Raw genomic sequence first — 16,352 nt, 5'->3', positions numbered from 1 at the left:
ACCATATATATATAATTATTGATTTTTTACAGAGAGGAAGGGAGAGGGATAGAGAGTTAGAAACATCGATGAGAGAGAAACATCGATCAGCTGCCTCCTGCACACCCCCCACTGGGGATGTGCCTGCAACCAAGGTACATGCCCTTGACCGGAATCGAACCTGGGACCTTTAAGTCCGCAGGCCAATGCTCTATCCACTGAGCCAAACCGGTTAGGGCTCCTTCACACTCTTTTAGTAAAGGAACACTTAGAAATAAATATTGTAGTGGGATCCCAGGTATTCATTCTACCTACTCTAACCAGCAGCTGCAGATTTTTAAAAAGATGTCATTGTTATTTGAAGAGCAGATTGAAAGAGGGCCAAACTGGAGACACAGAGGCTGAGGACACTGTGTAGGATGAATTTGCAGGCGAGAAATGAAATAGAAATGCAGGTGATAGAAACCTAATTGTGAGAAATGCTCTAGGAGGAAGTCACACTATAGGGGAGACAGACCAGAAAGGGGCAGATTTAGGAACTGTTAAGAAGACAGAGAAATTTGGACCATAGCTTTGAATACAGTGCCACAAAATACAGTAAGTCCTCATTTAATGTCATTGTTGGCTTCTTAGAGACTGTGACTTTAAGCAAACAGGTTTATAGCAAAAGAAATTTTACCCTAGGCTAATGATATAAATAAGAGTTAAGTTCCTGCAACATACTTCTGGTTATAAAAACATTACTAAAATTCTCAATAAAGACCCAAGACACTTATAATACTAAACATTGAAATAAATGTGAGCTATATATACATTTAAGAAAGATGTATAAAAACAAGATCATTATTTTCCAAGTCTGTTTATTCCACTTCAGGGTCCAGGGTGACCGGAGCCTATGTGGCAGCTTAGGGCGCCAGCGGGAATCCACCCTGGATAGGCTGCCTGCCCTACCATCCCAGGGCGCGCGCGCACACACACACACACACACACACACACACACTCACTCACTCACTCACTCAGACTGGCATAATTTACACATGCTGATTCACCTAATGGGTTCATGTTTGGGATGTGGGAGGAAACCAGAGTCCTCAGAGAATGCACACAGACAGTGGCCCTGACGTGAATCCCTTTTTGTGTATGTGTCATCAACATCATAATAAAATGTTGAACAAGACAACATTATCTGAAGACCTGTTGTAAGTATAAGATAAAATGTGGGAGAGAGAGAACTATCACAGAGGACACAGCAACCTTGGACACCTCAACTCTGGAGCTCCCATTGTACCAAGTCTTGGTTGGGGGTGAAGGGCATTCTTTCTACTGGATGCAACCCAGGCACTTTCCCACTATGGGAACATCAAACCCTGATCCTGTTTCTTCCTCAGAGAATGCTGGGAAGTGTGGGGTAGCCCATGAAAAAGAAAAACAAAATGTCTCTCTTTTGTATGCATCCCTTGTTTTATGACCCCTTTCTGAGTCACTTTCCTCAGTAAGACCCCTTCCCTGGGGGCAGAAGCTGCTACAGCCTGACACTCATGCACTGGGATCTTGTTCCCAGACCACCTCTGCTGAGCACCCCTCCCACTCCTCCTTCACCATGGTCCTGCCCACTCCTCTTCCTAACCCCCCAACTCACTCCCTCCACAAAAATGACTGCTTCCTTTGGTACTGCCCACTGTCCCATCGCTTCTGCTGTGGGGGGCCCAGTTTTGGAGATTATTTTGGTGTCAAGGGCTGGTGTCTTTTGCATTGGATCACATTTCCCAACTCCAGCCCTGTGACAGCTGTATCTCAAGGGGGCAGTATTCCAACAAAACCAATCATCCATTTCAAATTTTGAATCCTTCCCTCTGTTCTGCTCACATCCATCCTCAGATTTACCCTCCCACTGAATCAGAAATTACTTTTAGTAGTACTTTTGCTACAAATTAAACAGAAAAATCTGGAGGAAGAGAGAGGACCTCCTGGGAGGAGAGGCTGCTGATGGGCATGGAGCTGCTGGTGGGATGTCAGCATGGAGACTGCCATCAAACAACTGACTTGCGGTGCATGAGAGAGGTCAGGGCTAGAGATATGAACTTGGAATCATTTTCCAGAAGTGTTATTTGGAGTTGTGGAAGTAGAAGAGTTTTCTAAGAAAAATTACAGAGGGTAATGGAGAGATTATGAAGTCTCTAACTTACCTACAATTAGGAGGTGACAAGGGAAATGGAGCTGGTGAAGAGACAGAGAAGCAGAAGCTAGGGTAGAATAAAAATAAAAAGAACTGTATCCCAGATGGACAATGTCAAATTCTGAGTTGGCATCCATATATTAATGCATAAATAACTACAGAGTTCTTACTCTGTCCTAGACATTGTGCTGGTCCTCGGAACTGACAAACTGAATGAAAAAAATGAAAAATGATTAGACTGTGTATAAAAATAAGACTCTGCCCCATAATCTGTAGGAACCCAATTTACTGTCTACAAATAACAAGACCAAGAAGTCAAACTACTTATCTATAGCAACCAATCCAAGAAGCAAATAACTCCTCTAATAATCAACCCCAAATGGCCAGGACTTGATTAATAACAGCCAGCCTCTCTATTGTTGGCCCCCTGTTTCCAACTTAGGACCAACTGGAGAAAGGCAATGTGAGAGAAGACCTCACATTGGCAATATTCATCTCTAATCTCATGCAATACCTCATTTCTAGTTAGTCCACCTACAGCTTCCTCGTGCTAACAGCCTCTGATGGGTGCACACCTGAAGCTTTCTCTTTTTCCATTCATCTGCCTGCCCTTGAGGCTGCCAAAATTCAAGTGACAATGGCTGACTCCGTTGTAAGTTTCTGAATAGCCTTTGCATGTTCTCATTTGGTTGGTCTTTATTTCCACAGATATAATAATGAGTGAGATAAACATGGTTCCTGGCCCCAGAGAGCTTATAGAGTAAAAGGGCACACAATGGAAATATAAGTAAATAATTAAAATGAAAATAGCTACAAATGTGATCATTGTTAGGAGGGAGACATATAAGGGACTCAGAGAGGGTTGGGGGAGGTGGCTAATTTAAATGAGATAGATACTGCAAAGAAGTAGGCAGCTTGAGGGACCACTTTGAGGATCAGGGGCCATGTTTGTAGGATAAATGGAAAGTGCTAGTGGAGGTAAAGTTAAAAGAGAAAAGAAGGGCTGACAGGAAGAGTTCAAGATGGGTGGCGGATCTAGTGTAGGAACACAAAGATTGACCTCGGCAATGAGGTAAAATAAGAGAAGAGAGGGGGGGAAAAACAAGTTCAACATTAAAATGTAAACCACTGAATCAACATTAGGGCTTTGCCACCTGCAAGGAGTTTGGGAGCGGAAACAACTGTGCTGGTGGGAGCATTCTGGCCCAAGTGTGGGGCCTGGGCAGCTGCTCCCCACCTCTGGCTTTCCAAATGCACAGCCCAGGCAGCTTGTCTGTCCTGAGCTAAATGGTTAGTGTAAACTTTCCAAAGATCAATATCGACCCAAGGGTGAGATTTAAAAAAAAAAAAAAAAAAAAACAGAGACAAGATTATTTTCAGGGCCATTACAGTTTATGAAGAGAGAGGTTAAGACTCGGCACCAGCAATGAAAAAGCAAACATTTTAAATTCATCTCGGCCTTTTCTGAGCTCTGCATCTGTCTACAGAGACAGGCTTCCAATCCCAGAGCAGCCACTGATGGTGAAGCGGCTGGGGTTGCGCTCTCTGACTCCAGCTTCAGAGAGGAAGAACCTAGACTTTCCTGGGCTGTGCTTACTTTAATTCAAAGGTGAGCTCGGGAAGGAAGGAGCAGTTTTCCCTGGGGTGGATACTGGCACCTTAGCAGACAGCTCCAGGAAGGCAGATCACAGATGGGAACAAAGAGAGGCAGCCAGAAGGGGCCCATTTCTAACCTTCGATTAAATTTAGAGATTACCCTCTGTAGACTTAAATGTGTTTTTTTTTTCTTTTCCCTCCAGAAGCATCAAAGTAGACAGAGAAAAAACACTAAAAACTATATGTTGCTATATTTTCATTTTAAGCAAGAGGTTCTTAACCCATTTTCTAGAACTAAGATAAGGATTTGTCTTGCACATGATTTAATAATTTTTTCAAGAACTGAAAAAATTGATGATTTGTGAGAGTAATGAGTGAGATGAAAATGTGGCTGAATAGTTTCATAATTTTGGTAAAAACTTTGTCTTCATTTGAAAAACTTTTTAAAATTTTATTGATTTTTAAGAAAGAGAGGAAGGGAAAGGGATAGAGAGATAGAAACATCAATGAGAAAGAAACATCATCAATCAGTTGCCTCCTGCATGTCCCCCGCCTGGGGATTGAGCTTGTAACCTGGGCATGTGCCATGACCAGGAATTGAACTGGTGGCCTCTTGGTTCCTGGGTCGATGCTCAAACAGTGAGCTACACTGGCTGGGCATTGTCTCCATTTTTAAAAGATATTGTATTAGTTTTCTAGGGCTGCCTTAGCAAAATACCATATCCTGAATGTCTTCAACAACAGACATTTATTTTGCCTCTTAAGACTAGAAGTCCAAGATCAAGGTGTTGGAAGGTTAGGTTTCCTCTGAGGCCTCTCTCTTCGGCTTGTAGATGGCCTCCTTCTTACTATGTCCTCACATGGTCATTCCTCAAACTGTATCTGTGGATAGAGTGTCAGCCTGTGGACTGAAGGGTCCTGGGTTTGATTCCAGTCAAGGGCACATGCCTAGATTGCAGGCTCAATCCCCTGTGAGGGATGTGCGGGAGGCAACTGATCAATGCTTCTCTCTCATCATTGATGTTTCTATCTCCCCCTCTCCCTACCTCACTGAAATTAAAAAAAAAAAATTCCTTGAAAGACACAAATTACCAAAATTCAAGGAGAAAAAGATCATCTGAGTAGCCCTATATCTATTTTTTTAAAAAACTGTAGTTAAAAAAAGTTCCCACAAAGGAAACTTTAGTTCCAAATAGTTTCACTGATGAAAAATTTAAAGAAAAAATAACATCAACTCTACACAAACTCTTTCAGAAACTTGAAGATGCAGGGACATCTAGAACAGCTTGGCCTTACAGATGCCCAGTAGTAGGCAGCAAGACACATGTAAGTGGAGCAAGAGGGTGCTATGAAAATAAATGAAGACCACCTAAATGAGAAGAAAACACCAGAAACTATTCAGAGCTTGCTGGAACAAGGGAATCAGCCACCATCACTTGCCATTTGGCAGAGACTCAAAGGCAAGCAGGGAGTAAAAAAGCTTTATAATAAAAAAAAAAGTGTGGGGATAGCTTCAGGCATGCTCTGATTAGAGTTTGTTGGCCGGAAAAGCTGGAAACCAGATAATTCAAATGGAGCATATTAGGTAATTGATTTGGGAGAGCACGTTTGACTTGGTATGCTTGGTTCTGAGTTGAAAGTGACCAATAGGGGCAATTGCTGCAGAGATTGTATTTCGATTGCTGGACTGGTTGCTGAAGAGTTCTCCTATAATATATGGCCTGGCCATTGTGTGTGTGTAGTCAGTCTCTCTGTGCTTAACCACCTTGCTTGGTCTGTCCTTCCTGCGCTATTCTGGGGCCACCCACAGGAGGCAGAATTTGTCCCCACATCCTAGACCAGGCGTCCTCAAACTACGGCCCGCGGGCCACATGCGGCCTGCTGAAAACATTTATCCGGCCTGCCGGGTGTTTTTGCCGCCGCTGCCTGTCCTGCTTAGCAGCCGACTTGTCCCAGGCCTGCAGTGCGCATGTGTGGAATGTCTGAGGGACAGTGAACTGGCCCCGTTTGAAAAGTTTGAGGACCTCTGTCCTAGACCTTCATGGAGGACTCCCATGATCAACTTTGTTATCTATTGCTATATAATAAATTAACCCCAAAATTTAGTGACTTCAGATAGCATTTAGTGTCGCAGTTTCTGTGGGTTAGGTCCAATTCAACACTGTCACGTCCACTCCCATCCCTTCCTGCTTCCAGCATGGGGATGCTTTCATGGTGGCCAGCTGCCTTTGCCTTGCCTCTGTGCTCCAGTTCCTCTCATTTTGGACTGCCTCAGGCAGGATGGGGAAGAAGAAGGGGAAGGAAAGGAAAGAAGAGAAAACACTTGTTGAGCTCTTGTATGTTAGGAGTGTCCCAAACGTTTTCTCCATGTTAGCTCATAAAGGTCTTCGTTAGCATGTGTCTGCTTTATGCAATCCTCCCCCACACATACACACACACACACACACACACACACACACACACACCAGGCCAGTAAACTCAAGTTGCCCCCACCGACTCAGGATCCACAGAGGAGGTCCTTTGGAGTCTTATGCAGCCTGCACAGGGCACACTTTTGCTAGTACATTATTATTATTCATAAATAATTTCTAGACTGCAAGCTGAGTGACCCATACACCTTTGCTAGTTCCTGGGCCTTCCATTTTTTATCTGTAAAAACTGAGAGTAGAAAAACAAACATTGTGTTAGGTTTACAGACTCTCAGATTTTCTATTTCTTAGATAGCCACACACCATTTGGGAATATGCTATGAAAAGTCTCAGGTCCACCTTAGAGAAGGAAACTTTTACCAAAAAAAAAAAAAAAGTATTCATCAAACCCTTCTCATGATACAATCTTCTGCAACATGCCAGCAAGCTCACACTTTCCCTGATCCAACCACAAATATAGCCCCATCCCATAGCAAACCCAAGGGGCCTGCAGGGAGACTTTGGATAGTTTGGCTGCTTGAGGGTTTTTTGTCTGCTTTCCAGAACATTCAGATGAATGCTTTGCTTCTCCAACTATCCCAACTTCCTGGCATCTACCATAGTGTTTTAAATTCAACACTGGAAACAATTTCCTATCAGGAAGGCCATAAAACACTGCCAATAAGAGGAAATACAGAATGTAACAAAGGAAGGTAATTACATAAACAACTTTAAGAGCTGTTTGGCCTTGGGGAAAATGTGACTCATCTAATCTACAACATCACTTGTTATAATACAGAACACAAGCAGAGAGTAATATTATTCTGAATCTTTTTTTTTTTCTTTAGGACTGTATAAACCTATGGTGTTAGGAATAAGCTTTTGTAAAGATTAACTTGGAGTGACATCAGAGGAATGGTGGTATGCGTGAGCCCCCTAGTCTCTCCCTTTGAAGTTTAAACAATTTGAACAGCTATAATTCTAAAAAAGGATTCCCTGCTGAACGAATTGAAACATCTAAAGGTGGGCAAGTGGGAATAAACCAGGGAGGCGAGAAGGAAGAAGAGCTCAAAGGCACCATAGATTCAGCCCTGCAACCTGGAGGGGGGATGAATCAGGTTGTAGATGGCACTCCCTTCAGCCGAGAAGAGCAAAGAGATTTAGTGAGCATTACAGCAGGAGTGAGCAGTACAGCTGTGGCTGAGCCCAGGGACCAGGGCAGGGATGAAGCACAGAGGGGTGGCCATGGTTATCTGGCAATTGGCATGCCAGAGAGAGACACAAAGCCCTAGAGCCTGGCTGCCTTCCCTCAATCTCCCTGAGCTTGCCTCCCCTCACCCTTCATAATGTGTTTGCAGAACACATTATCTGCAAACCTGAGAATTGTTACAGAAACACTTTTTCCTTGAGTGAAGGGCACAACTCTATGACTAATTCCAGGGTTGGGTGGAGGTACAGGGGGAATGCCATGGAGGTCCACCGCAAGAAAAATCTCCATAAAATGAACTTAAAGACATGGAAATATGTGACTTAAATCACAGAGAATTAAAGATTGCAGTTCTGAAAAAACTCGACGAGATGCAAGAAAACATATAGACCATTTAATGAACTCAGAAACCAAATCAATAAAAACAAGTACTTTACCAAAGAGATTGGAATTTTTAAAAAGAACCAAATAGAAATTCTGGAGATAAAGAACTCAGTAAAAGGGATCAAGAATAAACTAATGAGCATAGGAAATAGAGCTGACTAGATGGAGGAAAAATTAGTGATATTGAAGACAGAGAGAGAGAGAGAGAGAACTGTCTGACTCCATAAGAAAGACCAATATAAGAATAATAGGCATACCAGAAAAAGAAGAGGAGAAAAAAGAAGAGCTAGATCCTCAATTCCAAGAAGCAAGCAAAACACCTTATTACCTCAATCCAAAAATGCCTTCTCTAAGGCATATAGTATTCAAACAGTCAAAAATTAATAACAGAATTCTCCAGGCAGCCAGGGAAAAGAAGAAAGTAACCTATACAAGAAAGCCCGTTAGGTTATCATCAAACTTCTCAGCAGAAACTCTAAAAGCTAGAAGAGAATGGAATCAAATATTCAAACTACTGAAAGAAAGAAATTACCAGCCAGGAAGACTATATCCAGCAAAGTTATCCTTTAGATATGAAGGAGAAATAAAGACTTTTTTACATATACAAAAGTTTAAGCAATTTATTGCCAGAAAATCTCCATTGCAAGAAATACTAAAGGGGGTTATTCTACCTGAAACAAAGAATGAAAGGTCGCAAAACTACAAGTAAGACCACCAACAAACTTACAGCATAAACAGGGATAATTTGTGATAACAAAAACATAAAAGGGGTGGGGTAAAGTTCTGAATTTGCAAATGAGGATGGAGATCAGATGCATTCAAAAGAAAAAGAAAAAGTTTTATATATAAAACTTTATTTTTCATAAACCTAATGATAACCACACACACACACACACACACACACACACACATGCACATGCACACACACACAAAACACTCAGACACATAGCAAACAAAAAGAGAAAACAAAAAAAGGTGTGGAATACCACTAAACAAAAACAACAGACAGAAACACAAAAGAAAAGAAACACAAAGCTACCAGAAAACAAAAAAGGAAATGGCTTAAAAGAAAGCCCTCAGCCCTAGCTTGTTTAACCCAGTAGATAGAGCATCGGCCTATGGACTGAAGGGTCCTGGGTTCAATTCCAGTCTAGGGCACATGCCTGGGTTGCGGGCTCAATCCCCAGTAGGGGGCATGCAGGAGGCAGCCAATCAATTATTCTCTTTCATTGATGTTTCTATCTCTCTCTCTCTCTCCCTTCCTCTCTGAGATCAATAAAAATATGTATTTTTTTAAAAATCCTCATACATCAATAATTACTCTAAATGTAAATGGATTGAATTCACCAATAAAAAGTCACAGAGTAGCAGATTGGCTAAAAAAAACAACAAAACTCAACCATATGCTGCCTTCACTAGACCTATCTAAGCTGCAAAGACAAAAACAGACTCGAAGTGAAAGGTGGAAAATTATTCTCCAAGCAGATAGTATCCACAGAAAAACAGGTGTAGCCATACTTACACATGACAAAGTAGATTTCAAGATAACAAAGGTAACAAGAGAAAAAATGGACATTTTATGATAAAGAGGACACTACATCAAGAAGACTTAACACTTCTCAATATATCTGTACGTAATCAAGGAGCACTGAAATATATAAAGCAGACTTAAGGGAGAACTGACAAAACACAATCATAGTAGGAGACCTAAATACTCCATTGATAGCTCTAAATAGATCATCCAAACAGAAAATCAAAAGAGAAATATTGGCCTTAAATGACACATAGATCAAATGGACATAGTTGACAGAGCCTTTCATCCCAGAACGTAAGATTATACATTCTTCTCCAGTGCACATGAAGGACAGACCATATGTTGGGTCACAAAACTAGCCTCAAATTTAAGAAGATTGAAATCATACCATGCATATTCTCTGATCACAATGCTTTAAAAGTATAAATCAACCGCAAAAGGAAGTTTAAAAAAAACAAACTCACAAATAAACAACATATTACTAAAAAAAAATGACTGGTCAAAGAAGAAGTAAAAGGTGAGATCAAAAGATATAAAGAGACAAATGAGAATAACAATACAACATATTAAAACTTATGGGTTGCAGCAAAAGCAGTGATAAGAGAGAAGTTTATATCATTGCAGGCCTATCTCAAGAAACAAGAAAAATCTCAGGTAAACAACCTAACATTACATCTTAAAGAATTAGAAAAAGAAGGACAAAAGCAGCCCAAGGTCAACAGAAGAAAGGAAACAATCAAAATTGTAACAGAATTGAATGAAATAGAGAACAAAAAGACTATACAAAAAATTAATACAATGAAGAGCTTGTTCTTTGAAAGATTAATAAAACTGACTAACTCCTGAATAGACTCACTAGGGAAAAAAGAGAAAAGACTCATATAAATAAAACCAGAACTCAGAGAGAAGTCACCACAGACATCACAGAAATGCAAAGGATCATATTAGAATACTATGAAAGACGATATGCCACCAAATTCAATAACCTAGACAGTGGTTGGCAAACTGTGGCTCGCGAGCCACATGCAGCTCTTTGGCCCCGGGAGTGTGGCTCTTCCACAAAATACCACATGCGGGTGCACACGTACAGTGCGATTGAAACTTTGTGGCCCATGCGCAGAAGTCGGTATTTTGTGGAAGAGTCACACTCAAGGGGCCAAAGAGCCACATGTGCCTCAAGAGCTGCAGTTTGCTGACCACTGACCTAGAAGAAATGGATAAGTTCCTAGAAATATATAACCTTCCTAGACTGAATCACAAAAATTGGAAAATCTAAATAGATTGATCAATAGTGAGGACACTGAAACAACCATCAAAAACCTCTCCCACCCCTACCCCCCAAAAAAGTCCAGGGCCATTAGTGAATTCTACCAAACATTCAAGATTTGATACCTATTCTTCTCAAATTTCTAAAAAATTGACGAAGAGGCAATGCTTCCTAACATATTTTATGAAGCCAACTTAAACCTGGTACCAAAACCTTTCAAGGATAAAAAAGAAAAATTTTTATCTGATGAATACAGATGTAAAACCTAAGCAAAATACTAGTAAATCAAATACAACAACACATTTTAAAAATAATACATCGCTATCCTGTGGGGTTCATTCCAGGGGCACAACGATGGTTCAACATATGCAAATCGATCAATATAATATTCCACATTAACAAAACAAAGAATAATAAATACAGAAAAAGCATTTGATAAGATGCAACATCCATTTATGATTAAAACACTCAATAAAATGAAAGCCATGTATGAAAACTCTCAGCTAATATCGTACTCCATGGTGAAAAACTGAAAGCTTTTCCTCTAAAATCAGGAACAAGACAAGGATGTCCACTCTCACCACTCTTATTCACATAGTACTGGAAGTCCTAGCCGGGCAATTAAGTAAAAGAAAGAAATTAAAAGGGATCCAAATTGGAAAGGAAGAAGTAAAAGTGTCACTTTTTGCAGATGACGTGATTCTTTATATAGAAAATCCTAAGGACTCCAACAAAAGTCACTAGAAACAAATACAGTAAAGCTGCAGAATACAAAATCAATATACAAAAACCCACTCATTCCTGTGTACTAACAATGAAATTTCAAAAAAAAGGTATTTGCTTTTGTAAAAAGAATACTTGAGCTGGAGGCATAATTACTAACATGAGACCCTATGAAATTCTAATGTTTCCAACGCATAATAGCACATAAACATGCCCGAGTGGGACAAAAAGAGCTCCATTCCTTTCTCCTGTGGTCAACCAGGCGGATTTGACTGCTCAGGATGAGGCTCTCAGGAGAAGGTCATACAATAGAGGAGAGAGAGATGGTTTTTCTTCTGATGTGGGAGCAAGTTTATGGGGGGGGGGGGGATAACAGCTCCTCAGTGTAGGGATGGGGGGAGCTTAGTTTTAAGAGCTAAGATAATATAAGGAGGGCAGTGTCCATCCACATCCAAGGCAGCCTCAGGATGGAATTTAAGCCCCCCTGGGACCCACGGTGTGCACCAGGGCAATGACTTTCTAAGGTTCGATTGGTTCGTTTGAACCACACACCAAAGCAAAAGCCTCAAGATGAGAGTAAAGAATGCAAAGAATGAAGCCTCAAGGGAAGTTGTGGGAGTTACTAGTGAGTGAGTGCATGAAAGGAGAGAGTCGTGGTAGCACAGCACCAGCCACAGTCGTTGGCCCATTGATGTGAATTCATTTCATCCTTCCTTTCTGAGCTATGTGGGCAATCTCATAGGAAATAAGAGCTGCCGTTTACAGAACAATTACCAACTTATAAGCACATTACAAGCATTACTTAATCATTACAACCACCTCATTTTACAGATAATGAAATTGAGGCTCAGAGTTCATCTAGTTGCCCAAGAGCACGCATGGCCGAAATGGACTTGCGCCCCAGTCTGTCTAGTCCTCATGGAGCTAGACATTAACCACTACACCCTCCTGCCCCATCTGGCTTCAAAGTCCCAGGATGAGACAAATACCCAGAAAAAGACTCCTCACTGAGCCCTAATCCCCAGATGAGCAACTCCAGGAAGAGCAATATCTCAGCCTTCCTGAGGAAATATTCCCTGTTTTAAAACCTCACACTGGGACTGCTCTGAGAGCTTCTCCCTTCTTTCAAAAGCTAATTGCTTCTTATTATCATTTAAACTCATTGCTTCTTATGTGGTTTATTCAGAAAGACAGAATAATTTGAAATTAAAGTGTTATTCATCAAAAACAGCTCCACATTCCTTTGGACTCATCGGCAGCAGTGATTCATTTCTGACTTCTAAGATCATGCTCCAGCTAGTAAAAATAAAATGGGAGTGGGTAGCAAGATAAAAATTATTCCTTGTCAAGGCACTGAGGCTCAAAATTCGTTCTTCCTTGAATAGAATAGAAAAAAATCTAACATGCTTTCTAAGCTACCAGTTTACTATTCTTTGTATTTTTTTAAACTGCTGTCCTTTTTTTCCCTCATGCTGAAGTCTGAGGGCAACCTTCAATCCTACACATCCCCAGATCTATTTCTAGCACCATGTGGTTCCAAAGACAAATATTCACCAAACAATATAGCCTGAATTTTTAGTATTTTACCTTCAAAAGAAGAAAAGGACAAGCTGTTCAGGTCTCACTGACACAGGACAGCGGATCCTTGACATTTTCAAGGATATTCCCAGGACTTTGACAAATCCCTCGGGATGACATGTTTATACTGGCACCTAATTGCCCACCAAATCACATTTTAGTCAAAAGTCACGTGTTTCCTATAGACAGCCTTGCAATCTAAGTTAATTAAGTTTCCATTTTTCACTCAAGTTTTATCTTCTACTTAATAAACAAATTAGGGCCGACTGGGCACTCATTGAAAGTGCCTAAAATTCCCTTTACCATTTTTTTTTTCTGTATGAGTTGGTCTTGTTCACATTAAAATCTTGAGTTCTTGCTAAAATGCCCCTCTTTAATATAACCTGAGCTTCTAATCTCTGGGCAATCAGTTACTTCCCTTTAGAAGTAAGTGTAGAAAGCTACTTTGATCATTTTCATAAGGAGTAGTTAAAATAAGTGGTATAAATGTACTAGAATAAGAAAAGGAAGTTTGAGAAAATTATTTATGGTACTTGTTATGGATTGAAATGTGTCCCCCAAAATTCATATGTTGAAACTCCAACCCCAAATAGGACTGTGTTTGGAGATAGAGCCCTTAGGAAGACAATTAGGTCAAATGAAGTCATAAGGGTTGGGTGCTAATCCATAAGGGTTGGTGTCCAATGAGGAAGAGACATCAGAGAACTAACTCTCCTCCCCCCCCCCCCCCCCCCCCCGCCCACCCTCCACCCCTACCTCATGTATACAGAAGAATGACCATGAGCCAGAAAGGGGAGCACCTTGATCTTGGACATGTAGCCTCCAAAACTATCAGAAAATAAATGTCTGTTGTTTAATCCACCCTGCCTGTGGTATTTTTTTGTGGCGGCCCTAGCAGACTAATACTGTACCACCATAGATGGATTTTAAATGATTATGTAACCAACAAATGTAGGGTTTCCTGGTATAGTGCAAGGAGGCTCCAAATTCATTTAGCACTCCCAAGAGTACCATAGCTAGGTCTTAAACCATTTTGTAAGTCTGCCTCCTCCTTGAGCCATCACTTTAGGCCTTAAAGATGGCTGCTAGCTAATTCTTGGCAAAACCCAGAGCTGCATAGAATAGTGGTCAAAAGCATGACCATTGGGACTAGAAAGACCTGGGTTTGACATCCAGTACAGACTGTTTATCAATTGTGTAAACTTGGAAAGGTCACATCAGCCTCACTTTGAGTTTCTGTTTACTCATGTATAAAAGAGGTAATAACACTTCATAGTACAGTCTTTCCAGTGAGAATTCAATACTATAATTCTAATACTTAGAATGCCTGGGTCAATAAGTATTTATTCAACATTTTCTGAATGTTTTCATTTTTCCATAAAATTACAATTTTCTTTGGAGTATTAATAATGTCAGAAATGAATACATCATTTTTGGTGTATGGTGACTCTTAAGTAAGCTTTTAATTTTAAATTGACTAAATTGCATACTATTCTCAGGTAGTTAATGCATAATAGAAGATAAACTTTATGTTTTTAAGATATTTTTATTGATTTCAAATAGGAAGGGAGAGGGAGAAAGAGATAGAAACATCAATGATGAGAGAGAATCATTGATCGATTGCCTCCTGCATGCCCCCTACTGGGGATCGAGCCCACAACCAGGCATGTGTCCTTGACCAGAATAGAACTCGGGACCTTTCAGTCCACAGGCCAATGCTCTAGCCACTGAGTTGAACCGGCTAGGGTGAAGCTAAACTTTAAAAAATATTTTAAGAAATCCTTATGCAAAGTGAATTATTGGACTTTTGTTCAGAATGCATGACTGGGCTGATGCAGCGTGCTCCATGACTACAAACATTAAGAAATGTTTAATACTAAGAAGTGGAAAAATCTAAATTCCATAAACAGGGAATAGGTAAACTAACAGTTAAACTGGTAAGTAGGAGTCTATATCAGAATTGCCAGTGGGGATATCAGGATTGAATATCCATTTCTGATGCTGAGATTATAGTGCATCTGGGAATAGGAAGCCCATTCATGGGGCGGGGGGGGGGGGGGGGGGGGGGGGGGGGCGGGCGGGAGCAGGGAGAGTCAAGGCTGGAACTGCCTGCCTAAAGCTGGAAACCTGAAAGAGACCATGCTATCAGCATGAATGGTGGAAGTGGAACTAGAACCGTGGTCGACAAACTGTGGCTCGCGAGCCACATGCGGCTCTTTGGCCCCTTGAGTGTGACTCTTCCTAACCCTTAGGAGTACCCTAATTAAGTTAATAACAATGTACCTACCTATATAGTTTAAGTTTAAAAAATTTGGCTCTCAAAAGAAATTTCAATCGTTGTACTGTTGATATTTGGCTCTATTGACTAATGAGTTTGCCAACCACTGAACTAGAAGACTAATGGGCAAAGGGAAGTGATACAGACGCCTCCCACTCATCCCGGACCAAGGGTGGATCCACAAGAAACTGGAACTCTATGCCAGCCCTATATTTGGATGTGGGGGCAAATTTACAGTATCAATGGGGTATGAAAAGCATAAGCTGAGAAACTACCTTAACACTCATCCAGAGTGGTAATGGCAGAATAGCTTGGTCAGATTAATCTCTCTGTACTAACAACTAAAAATCTGGAAAAATATCTTACAGCAACTATATGAAGGCTCTGGAAAGGGACAAAAAGTGTGTGGAAACTAGATAAGAGTCCATTCTTAAAATACAACATTACAAGAAGAGGTCAATGGAGTGTGTGTGTGGGAGGGGGGGTATCATATGTAATACTTTCAACAATAAGGATTTTAAAAACAACAACTTTACAATTTGTGCGAGTTGAGAGCTTGAGGCTTTTTGTCTGCAGACATTCCCCAATATGCACGAAGCTCAAGGTGGCCAAAAGCCAGGGCTTGTGAAGTGATTGGAAAGTTAGGGGAGAAATTGTGGGGAAGACAAAGCTGCAGAAGCGGTGAACCCCAAAGTCTTAGTATAAACTGAGCCTACCCACGTCCTTGCCCGACCACTGAACTATGCATGTGCTCTGAAGGCCCCAGAGGGCCCAGCTAATGAATAGCAAGTGAAGTTGGGGAAATCAAGAGATTTCAGCTGCCCACCACAGGGATATCAAGGTTAACTGCCTCCTAGGCCAAAACAAACAAAGAAAAACCTTTCTCTGATGACAGAGAAAAATAAAATCCAGAGTCTCTGCCGAAACCGGTTTGGCTCAGTGGATAGAGCGTCGGCCTGCGGACTGAAAGGTCCCGGGTTCGATTCCGGTCAAGGGCACGTACCTGGGTTGCGGGCACATCCCCAGTAGGAGATGTGCAGGAGGCAGCTGATCGATGTTTCTCTCTCATCGATGTTTCTAACTCTCTATCTCTCTCCCTTCCTCTCTGTAAAAAATCAATAAAATATATAAAAAAAAAAAAATCCAGAGTCTCTTCAAAATACCATCATAATATCCAGTACATAATCAATGGAAAAATCACTAGACAGGCAAAGAAACTGAA

The sequence above is a fragment of the Myotis yumanensis genome, unplaced genomic scaffold (genome assembly GCF_028538775.1).
Source record: "Myotis yumanensis isolate MYYU_CA2020_CCGP unplaced genomic scaffold, mMyoYum1.0.hap1 SCAF_10, whole genome shotgun sequence".
Lineage (NCBI taxonomy): Eukaryota > Metazoa > Chordata > Mammalia > Chiroptera > Vespertilionidae > Myotis > Myotis yumanensis.
This window is presented reverse-complemented; position numbering follows the sequence as displayed.